Source organism: Puma concolor, chromosome C1, assembly GCF_028749965.1.
Source record: "Puma concolor isolate L17-30 chromosome C1, mPumCon1.1.hap2, whole genome shotgun sequence".
In the NCBI taxonomy this organism is placed as follows: Eukaryota; Metazoa; Chordata; class Mammalia; order Carnivora; family Felidae; genus Puma; species Puma concolor.
Window position 1 is genome coordinate 126,024,191 of NC_141674.1, and position 10,500 is coordinate 126,034,690.

Sequence of the window (10,500 nt, forward strand, 5' to 3'; positions counted from 1 at the left end):
GCTTATCTTTAGGAAAACCCGTATTAGGCTTTGGAGAAAAAGTTTCTCTTGAGGACAGACCTTCTAAGGAAGAACAGAATACCATGAGTTTATTTCTAAATGGCTGTTTTTCCTCTTTTTTTTTTTTTTTTGCCAATTTAGAAATCTTTCCCTTCAAAAAGAAAATATGAATATTAAGTATTTGTAAGGCCATCTCTCCCTGCTTAGGAAAGGAAATATGTGACCTTAATGGACTATCCATGCTTTTCTGTTTGCCCTCCATAGATACACTTTCTTATAACAACATTATTATGACTAGCTTTTTGATACCCTGATGATATTCCAATATCCTGGCAAGATGTTGCGGCTCGCTTCAACATCACATCATCATTTAAAACTTTCGAATAGGGATATACGTTCTAGGGGTCAAGACAATGTGTCTACCTTTTGTTAAAGTAGAGTCTTGCCTGGATTTCATTGAGCTATAATTCATCAGGGGATGACTTGGGTCTGGGTGTTACTGAACCACCAAGACCAGGTTCTTAAGTCTCAGTGTCTTAGTAATGAACACTGAATGCAAGGGAAACAAAGCAGGCGTAGTTTATTAGAGATAGCTCGCATACAATGGAGCCAACAAGAAAGAGGAATATCGATCCCCGAAGGGGTGGTGTGCCAGGCTTATAAAGGCACTTTTCCAAAGGGTGAGGGGCTGGGAGTGGGGAAGCATCCTTCAGTCCCACAGTCATTATTTTGTGGTTGTTATTTTTCAGTGGACACAAGACAATCACAGGATGTCTTTTTCCATGGTTGACATTCTTATTTAGGGCTCCTAGAAAATGAAATACTTGTGCAGTCAGGCTTTAAATTGTTACTTCTGATTTTGCCCAGACAACCATTACTCCCTGATACCTGTTATCTCTCTTTTGTTCACTTTTCCAGAAAGAGGTATAGAAACTTCTGATCCTTGCCTCAGACCAGTTCCCTTTTAGGAGTTCAGTTCCTCTTGCTTTTCTTATACCCTCTCACAGGGAGCTCTTTTTGCCTTTTTTTTTTTTTTTTTTTTTGAATGTTAGGCATCATTTCTTTTGTTGCCTGTGCTTTTTCTCTAGCCATGTTTCACTCTCTTTCTTTCTCATTTGATGACTTTTTTTTTTGGAATACCCTCTGTTTTTAGTGATCTAGGAAAATCATAGCACCTGACATGTTTTAATTGTTTATTGATTCAGAAAGCAGCCAACCGTGTGTAAGATTTCAGAAAGCCTTCTGGAAAATGAAAGGGGCATATCTTAGTACAAAGGTTTTCCTTTTCTTTCCTCTCCCCTCCCTTCCTCCTTGCCTTGCCTTCCCTTCCCTCCCCAGCGCTCCCCTCCCTTCCCTGTCCCCTCCACCTCTCTCTCTCTTTCTCTCTCCTTCTCTCATTCTCTCTCTCTCTCTCTCTCTCTCTCTCTCTTTCTTTTGTCCTTTCATATGATCCCAGGTTCTGGACTTCAGTGTGGATATTGGGTTTGACTACAAGAGAAAAAAAATCAGGCAAATATCTTAATTATATATTTTTATTTTTTTATTTTTTTAATTTTTTATTTTTTTAAAGTTTTTTTTTTCAACGTTATTTATTTATTTTTGGGACAGAGAGAGACAGAGCATGAATGGGGGAGGGGCAGAGAGAGAGGGAGACACAGAATCGGAAACAGGCTCCAGGCTCCAAGCCATCAGCCCAGAGCCTGAGTGGGGCTCGAACTCACGGACCGCAGATCGTGACCTGGCTGAAGTCGGACGCTTAACCGACTGCGCCACCCAGGTGCCCCAATTATATATTTTTAAAACTCTCTGCATTATGCACTGACAAAATTGAATATGTTGATGTTTATTTAATAGAATGTAAATCTATCTTTTGCTCAAAATAAGCCATGAATCTTTATGCTTTTATCAGAAATAGTTTATAAAGAATCATGAACTAAATATGAAATTCTAATTTTTTCTTATATTTAATTTATGAATTCATTAAGCTGAACAAAATGATGATTGTAATTTCATTGGATTACATTTAATATTTTATCAGGAGGTATAAGTTTTTACTAATAATATGTTTTGGTTTTTTTTTAATTTTTTTTAACGTTTATTTATTTTTGAGACAGTGAGAGACAGAGCATGAATGGGGGAGGGTCAGAGAGAGAGGGAGAGACAGAATCTGAAACAGGCCCCAGGCTCTGAGCTGTCAGCACAGAGCCCAACGCGGGGCTCAAACTCACAGACTGTGAGATCATGACCCGAGCTGAAGTAGGATGCTCAACCGACTGAGCCACCCAGGCGCCCCACTAATAATATGTTTTGACCTCAAACTTAATTTTGTTTCTTCCTCTCTCAGGTACAGCCTCAAGTATATCAAGGTAAGATTTTAGGTTTTAGTATTCTTTGTAATTTTTTTTCAGTACTCGTGTTTGATGTGGATTTTAATTTTTTAACTAGGGATAAATATGGTGACTTCTGATGTCTAATTAATTGACTGTTAGGAGGCTAAGTGACAATGTGGAGGGATTTGCTCTCTTAAGAGACCCGGGGAGGAAAACATCACAGGAGGAAGAAGAACAGAATGAGTGTAATTCTGCACAAAAATGGTTAGGAAACAAGTGATGATATATGATCCTGAGGTTTGGAGTGAGTACTTTGCCATGACCTGGCTCTTGATGAAATGTGAAGATGAGAAAACCTTCTTTGAGTCTATCAAGAAGCCTAAGCTTAGAGAAGAAGCCAGATATTGCCAGGAAGGGTGTGTGTCACAAGAGAGGTTTAAACCAAGGTTTTGAGTCTGAGGTGGAGGGAGCCAATCATGCCAGGGGAGAATGAGAAGTGAATGTGATACAAATGGGGGTAATGTATTCTGCATGGGCCCCATAGACGGTGGTGATTCTGTGGTGCTGTCTTGAGAGGGTGGCTGCCTGATCCATAACAAGCCCGCAAAGGCTGGTTGGTATTCATCACTGTGAATGCAGCGGTGGTGGCAGTGAGAAGAGTGATCTCAGGGCATGAGAGCTCTCATACTGGGTCAACAGAAGAGAAGTTTGCACTTTGTGGTCAGATGAGAGAATTAATTCCTGTTAGAGGAGTCTGTCTAGAGCTTACATGTGTTATCCACCTGTAATTGGGTGCTTCGTGTGTGTTGTTTTCCTCTAAGGTGGGAGGTAACATTCTCTTTTTGGGATGTAAAGCTTCTCTTTTAGGGGCTGTGAGTTATCCAGATCCTCCAGCAAGTGTGTTTTTTTTTTCCAAAGACCTTGTCCTCCACGGCCCCCAAGCTAGGATTCATGAAAGGCAATCTGTGAGCAGCAGGAAGTCATTGAAGACTTTTGGTAGTCAATCAATCAACATTTGGAGCTTTCCTTGTGTGGAATTCAAATAGCACCTATAAGTGGAAGTGGCACAAACCAGGACTAAATGATGGATTTGATTATTTGTTTGTTGGCAGGGACCTACTTATGTACTTTTATGATTGGAGGAGAGAAACATAAGTTGATAGGATTTGATTTTTCTCTTTCATCTCTGGTGGTGACATAAGTACTTGGAGTGATTGAATTTTCCAAGAAGGGTGCGTCCAGATGGGAGAGAAATTAGGAGAAGACATTTTATTGCATTTCTCCATTTTGGACGATATTTTAAATAGGAATCTCATTGATATAAGGTTTTCTTAGGTTTAAAATGCTGCTAAAACTTGATTTCTTCAGGCACAATGGAAAGCTAAAAAGTTACTTACACCCCCCGTCAGATAATGTGTCTGTACTAATGCACTGAGATTATTCGATGTTACTGGGTTTGCTAATAATCTTAGAAATTGTTTTCTCTCCTTTTAGTTAGTTTATAGCTAATAACTGAGAAGATCAATACATTTAAAAAGAAAACAGAACTTGCTGATGAAGTATCCATTTGGGAGCAGAAGGGATCATTACCCTTTCAAAGATTTTTTCTGATTTCATTTTGGTTATTTGTACCTCTGGTAGCGTATCCTACTGACCTATTTCATGTGTTCTATAAACAGTTCTAGTTCAAGACAAGCTTCACAAATGTCAAGCACTGTCTGTTTATTTGTGGAAGGAATCACACATTAAAAGATAGTTTTGTCTATCACTATGCTATTTGTGAATTCTAATCCTTTGTCATATGTTTTATAGATCAATGAATCAAAGAAATGTCTTTAAGAAACTAAGAGAAATTAAGTTTCTTTCTGATGAAGCTCTTAAATTAAAGGTAAGAATCCCTTCTTTGCCTGGATTGCTTTCTCAAAACAGAAGTGAAAATAGTGAGTTATTATTACTGATCCATTGCATTTTGTTGAAGGAGGACATCGAAACAGTTGAATATTTTAATGAAATTTTAAGTGACAGTCTTCAAAGTGCACGTGCTACCTTGCAATCTGAGAGAGAGAAGAATGTCAAGAATAAGGGCTTGGTAAGAGTTGGCTGCTGAGTTTTACTGTCATTTGGCTTTGGAGGCTTTTTGTTCATTGGGTGAGGTGAGCACAGTATGTTCACTTGCTGTTTACCACAGTAGAGATTGGGCCTCTGGGAGCCAAATCTCCATCTGCAATGTGAGCTGGAATTTCACTAGGATCACCATGAGGAGTTTTGCTATTTCAAGGACTAAGAAGTACCTTGTGTTTTCACAACTAGGTAATTATCACATCATTTCAGCTCTGCCCTCCAAGATATGAAGAAAATTCTAGAAGATATTTGAGCGATGAAGGGTGATTACTAGCCAAATTGTATAGTCCCTTCCTGTCTTAATGCTGAACAGATAATTTTCAATGTGAATAGGGAAGGAGATATCTATTATCTATCTATCTATCTATCTATCTATCTATCTATTGATATATATTCCACTAAGAAAGCCATTTGTGAGCTCTTTGATTTAAACTATTTTCTACCAAGTTGGCTTTCTCCTTGTTATATATATGCCTCAGGATCTTTCTTTGTTGCAGTGTACAATCATGTTGTGTTAGGTGAATTCACATTGTTGTGTCATCATTATTTCTTGAATGTCTTTTCTCATATCTGTCTTAAAGTCACAAGATGGAAATGGTGAATTCGAGGATTGAGAGCTGAGAACCTTGAGGTCCAATAACTGTGAACTGGAAGGTATGCTGTCTGTTGGGGAGAAATCCCCATATGAGTACATGACTTTGCATTGGGAAGGGAAAGAATGCCTTCTTGCCTTCATGGTTCTTGCCCTTTTCCTGTCACACCAAAGCCAACACTCAGGTCATGTGCACACTTATAAAGAAAATCCATTTTTTACAGAAAATAAAAAGGCCTTAGAAGACAAGTATAATGCATTGAGGTCTGTGAAAGCAATCAAGGAAGTAAAAGTCAAACAGCTGAAGGAGAAAGCACATATCCTTGAAGAATTCTATAAACAAAGAAGAGTGGCTGCAGAAGAGTAAGATGTTCAAATATTAATTGTCACAAATCCTGTTGTATGAATGAATGTCGTGGCCGGTATAGAGAATTTTTGCCAAATGCATTCGGTAGAATTGTGCCTGACCTTCCTACCTTGCTTTCTGTAACCTGCATTTTCCCCTCTGTCCTTAGTGCTTGTCACACATTATTGTGTCATGTATTTAGGGTGAAAGAGGGAAGGTACCAGCATTAAGAACACTGATCCCTGATACCCTCTGGATCCATTTACATTGTCCCATGGATTTCAGTCCTATCACATTGTCTTCTCAGCCGGGAATTAGGTTATTTTTGTTCAGCACCAGACATGGGTCAAAAATATGTAGAGGGGAACGCCTGGGTGGTTCAATTGGTTGAGCATCTGACACTTAATTTTGGCTCAGGTCATGATCTCATGGTTTGTGAGTTTGAGCCCCACATTGGGTTCTGCACTGAAAATGCTGCAGCTGCTGGGGATTCTCTCTCCCCCTCTCTCTCTACCCCTCCTTCCCTGTCTCTCTCTCTCAAAATAAGTAAGTAAACATTTTTTTTAATTGTGTAAAGAGAAATTGAGTTATATTGCTGCAGAAACAATGGGAATTTCTTTCTGGAAAATGGGTTGGGGCACCAGCAGTACTGGACCCCTTCATGCAGTCTGCCAGTGAGGTTGTTCACTGCAGGCCCAGTCCCTAAGAAGGCCTGGGTATTTCCTGTCCCCCTGTATTTCTTATGTATAACAATCTTTGGTTCCAACCAAAACCTGCAGCTTCACTAGGGCTCATCTTTGCTGACTGACCCTCAACTACACTTGTTTACTTCTACGTCTATGTGCATAAAGTTATTTAGCTGCTTTGCAGTTCAGTTTTCTGTCCCTGAATGTATTGATGAGTCCTGGGGAGACTGGCTCCAGCTGCCAGGCTGGCTTTGTCCTGGGCTTCCTTCTTCTCCATCTTGGTCTCGTGTGTCTTCATGGGGTCGTTAGAAATTTGGTGCATTCACTCACTTGTTTCCTCCTTTGTGCAGTATTTCCTTTTGTTCTCAGGAGATCGGGGCCTTTAGAGTCCCTCATTCACGTTGAAAAGTAAACTCTTCCTTCCCTTCCCTGGAGACTCAGCTTCATGATAGTCCTTCCCACACCTGGGGTGGGGGCTGCTGTGTCTCACTGGCATCTTGTTTTTGTTAATTTGTAAGCTCTTTTTGGGAGTGGGTACAGAGCCCTGACCACCTTTCTATCTTCAGCCTCTTACAACAGAGCCACTACATTACAGCCGCTCCAGAAAGCATTTGCTGAAGGACTGCCTGAGAAGCCAGAGGGAAATGCATGTGCCTTTCTCTGTCTAGAGCTTTTTTTGTCAGTTTCTAAAAGTCAGGGCTCCCCGTGGAGGTGTAAGACTAATGATGATCTGTTGCTCCATCGTAATGGGTATAGTTGATCAGACATGGTTTTTCACATTGAACTGAAATGAATCTTCACCATCCCAAACAAAAGACCAACTCTGGGAAGGCACAAAGTGCAATGTTATTTGATGACTTCGTAATGAAGGAGTAGAAGCAGAAAACTAGAAAGACACCTCCAATTGAAGAGACGTGGCAGCAGACAGAGGTTGATTTTAACTTAAATGAGGTGTTCAGTTCATTTCTCTGATTGTGTTGTCAGTCTGCATTTATGGGAGAGGTGAGGGAAGGGATATTTGAATCTAGGCCTTCAAAAGTGCTGGGAGGTAAAAAGGAAGAACTTCTGGACCTTGGCTTCTGGATTAGGTATATATCTTTCTCATCTTAGGAAACTGAAAATGGCACAATGTGAACTGGTGGCAATTGAGAATCAACTGGAAGCTACAGAGGAAAATTTGAAAATAGCTAACGAGGAAATATACAAGTGAGTTCAGATACTAATTAGCAGTGGCTCATGAAACCCCTGTCCATTTCTTGTTTTTCACATTTGTACAAATTTAGACTCAATTAACAAGTAATATAAATACATATTCAGAGGACATATCCATAGAGAATGAACAGATAGAAAAAGATAAGGTTTAGAAAGAACAAAAAACAGTCAAGTTACTAAACATTTCCAGAACTCCGGTATTGGCCTGACCATGTGGAAACTTCATCCATGCCAACATTCCTCAGGGGTGGTGTCAACTCTCATAATCTATAGGAAAGCAGTGTGTGGTAGGATGAATTATACCCATCAACATGGTAGTGCCATTTGATGGCCCTGGTTTTTGGGAAATATGGTGAAGATATATGTTAAGGGACAAAGAGCTTTATGATGAAAGACACTTGTCACATAATGAATTAGGGAAAGATTAAAAATGGGAAGGAATTCTATGAACTCTGAACCCTATAGGCATGGAATAATGAGTAAGGAAAGGATGTAACAATAGCTTTGATCCTACTGTACATTTATAATCATGTAAGAATAAATTGTATCAGGGGACAGATATAAGGTTGATGGGAACGTGGGCAGATTATTTAAAATCATACCCAATATTGGGCCTTATCTGCCAAAAGCAGTTGTAACTCACAGGCAGCAAATTGAACAAACACAAGAACAGCTGCAGCAGGCAGAGCTCACCTTCAGACACCAGGTAATCTGAGTTCTGCCTGCCATACTGAACCCTTAGCACCTCATGCAGGTGAGTGTAGTGGCCCTTGGAATCCCTAAACACGGGCTTTTCATTGTTGGCTTTTTCAGACTGCAGTTCATGAGAAGAATGCTCAGCACAACTGGGTAAGTGTTTTCTTGTTTCCTCCTCTTTCTTTGGTGCACAGTCTGGCAAGACTGAAGGTGGATGTGTTTTTTCTCCCCCAGATCAAGACTCAGATCTGGGACAGGGAGATGGCAGAACAGAGCAGGGAGGTCGCCCACTTGAAACAGGTGTGGGAGCTTGATGTGTGGTTTTATGGGTGTTTCAAGGGATGACAGCTGTCCTGTTTAGTATCTAGTAGAGGATGTGGTGTTGTAACTCTTCAGAAGTCCATTCTTTTTCTGTATCCAAGACTGGATGTTATGGAAGGAAAGAGGCTGCCTGAGGGACACATGGGACAGAAACCAATGCCTGGAAGACCAAAGATGCAGAACCCTCCAAGGAGAGGTAAGGAGCACATTGTGACACGCACTGGCCTAATTTCTGCTGCAAAGCCTGTTCCTTTCGGTGATCATTGTGTGGCCTGGACAGAACCACAAGCACTACCTAAGGATAGCAGGTGGTCTGAAGGGGTGACAGGAGGGTGTTCTCCTCTGGTGCCCTAGCAGCACTGCTAAATTTCTGTAGTTTTCCTTTTCTCATTAGTATAAGATTAGTCTAAGTACATTTCTATTCAGACATAGTTATAAAATAACTGCTCACATGTGGAAGGCAGCTTACATATAAACTGAAGGATTGAACAATCCACCTGGAGCCAGAAGAAACACACACATTCTCTTCCGTTGAGGGTTCTTTGATGTTATCCGCCAATCGATACTCTCATTTGTATTCTTTTTTTTAGTTAAATTTTTAATGTTTATTTACTTTGTAGAGAGAGAGTGTGAGTGGGGGAGGGGCAGAGAGAGAAGGAGACACAGAATCTGAAGCAGGCTCCAGGCTCTGAGCTGTCAGCACAGAGCCCGACGCGGGGCTCGAACCCACGGACTGTGAGATCATGACCTGAGCCAAAATCAGATGCTTAACAGACTGAGCCACCCAGGCATCCTCATTTTTGTTCTTAATCGGTAATGAAATGGTGATTTCCCATGATGTACACTGAGAAACCTCTGTCTTAGTGATGACTTCTAGATTGCTAGTTGAGCCTGACCTGTCCACAGTTATTTGATTAATTACAAAACAACATGAACTAAGGCAACAGGAGGTCTTTATCAAGGTGAGGGGATGGTTCTCCCCCTTATCCTTGGGGGTCACCTGAGGCATGTGGGATACCCTCTGCCTCTGGTCAGGGACCTGCGTGTAGGGAAAAATTTAAGACATTTGAGGAATGAGAGGAGAGATTGTTTTCATTTCGCACAGTCCTCTAAAAGCAGAATAAACCTCTATCCCTTCTAGGGCCATTAGCAGATCCAGAAACCAGTGTGACCTCTGTGAGTTACAGCAGCTCTGACTGTACCAAGAATGCAGACAAGGACAAGGTAAATGCTGGGGCCATTCTCAGTTATTAAGTCTTTCGGGAAACCCTCCTCTTTCGGTACAGCACACTCTCCTGGCCTTGTCTCATTTTGCATGTTGTGTGGTATGTCTGTTTAATTCTTTGTTTTCCAAATGCACACTCATAACCCAGGAGCCCACAGGCTTCTCTGTTTTCATTCAGCTTATCGTCTTTCTGTGGTAAGTTTAGAATCTCGAAGAACTTACAGGTTGAAGACCTTTGGGCTTTTCCTGCGTGTTTCTGTAAATAACACAAGGAGGATGACCCCACACTCCACACTCCAGTCTCCTGGCCTGGCCGACTCCTTCCATGTCTCAACTCTGTGGGATCAATGTTATTGTCATTATTTTCCTCTTTTTGGTCAGGCAATTAATGTGTTCAGACAGTCCCCTTTTCACCAGAACCATGCACTTCCTGGGTGTTTCATATGCATGTTACATGCAATTTATGGTCGTGGCTGAGCGATGTTTGCTTTCAGCCCAGTCAGCTGCAATGGTCCACTTTGCCTGTTCCGAGCAGGGTTTGGTCCCTGTTACGGTAAGATTCCAGTCTGCTGCTGCCTTGGGCTTGTAGTTGGGTCTGACCAGATGTATCCATTTGTTGGGACTATGGTCACCCCTAACTGTAGGGTGCTCTTCCTGCCCCTGAGAGACTCTCATTAGTCAGTAGAGCCTTCAGTCAGCCCAGATATCTGCCACCAGTCTGTCTGTTGGGGTTGTAGTGACCCCCAAAGTGCAACGCTTTCTCCTTGTGCAGCCCCTTTGAAGTTTTTATTGGTGGCCAAGGCCGGCATTCACATCAGATGTCTGCCTCCAGCCCACTGCGGGGGCTGCAGCCCACTGGTGTACATGGTTATCTTCCCCTCTCCCTGCGCCAGGACAGGCTGTCAGAGATGTTTGCGGAAAGAGTCATGTCAAGAATAGCTTTGCAGGGACTCTGGCTGGGTTGGGTGGGA

The 10,500-nt window shown here is 41.6% G+C and overlaps 1 long non-coding RNA gene across 1 annotated transcript; it reads left to right on the forward strand.

Annotated features, from left to right (window-relative positions):
- Positions 1-1,888: 1,888 nt before the first annotated feature.
- On the forward strand, positions 1,889-8,280 carry LOC147578430 (uncharacterized). The gene is made up of 7 exons (XR_015255187.1): positions 1,889-2,366; positions 4,143-4,218; positions 4,309-4,419; positions 5,033-5,105; positions 5,268-5,406; positions 7,186-7,993; positions 8,101-8,280. It is a non-coding gene; the product is annotated as an uncharacterized LOC147578430 (long non-coding RNA).
- Positions 8,281-10,500: the final 2,220 nt, after the last annotated feature.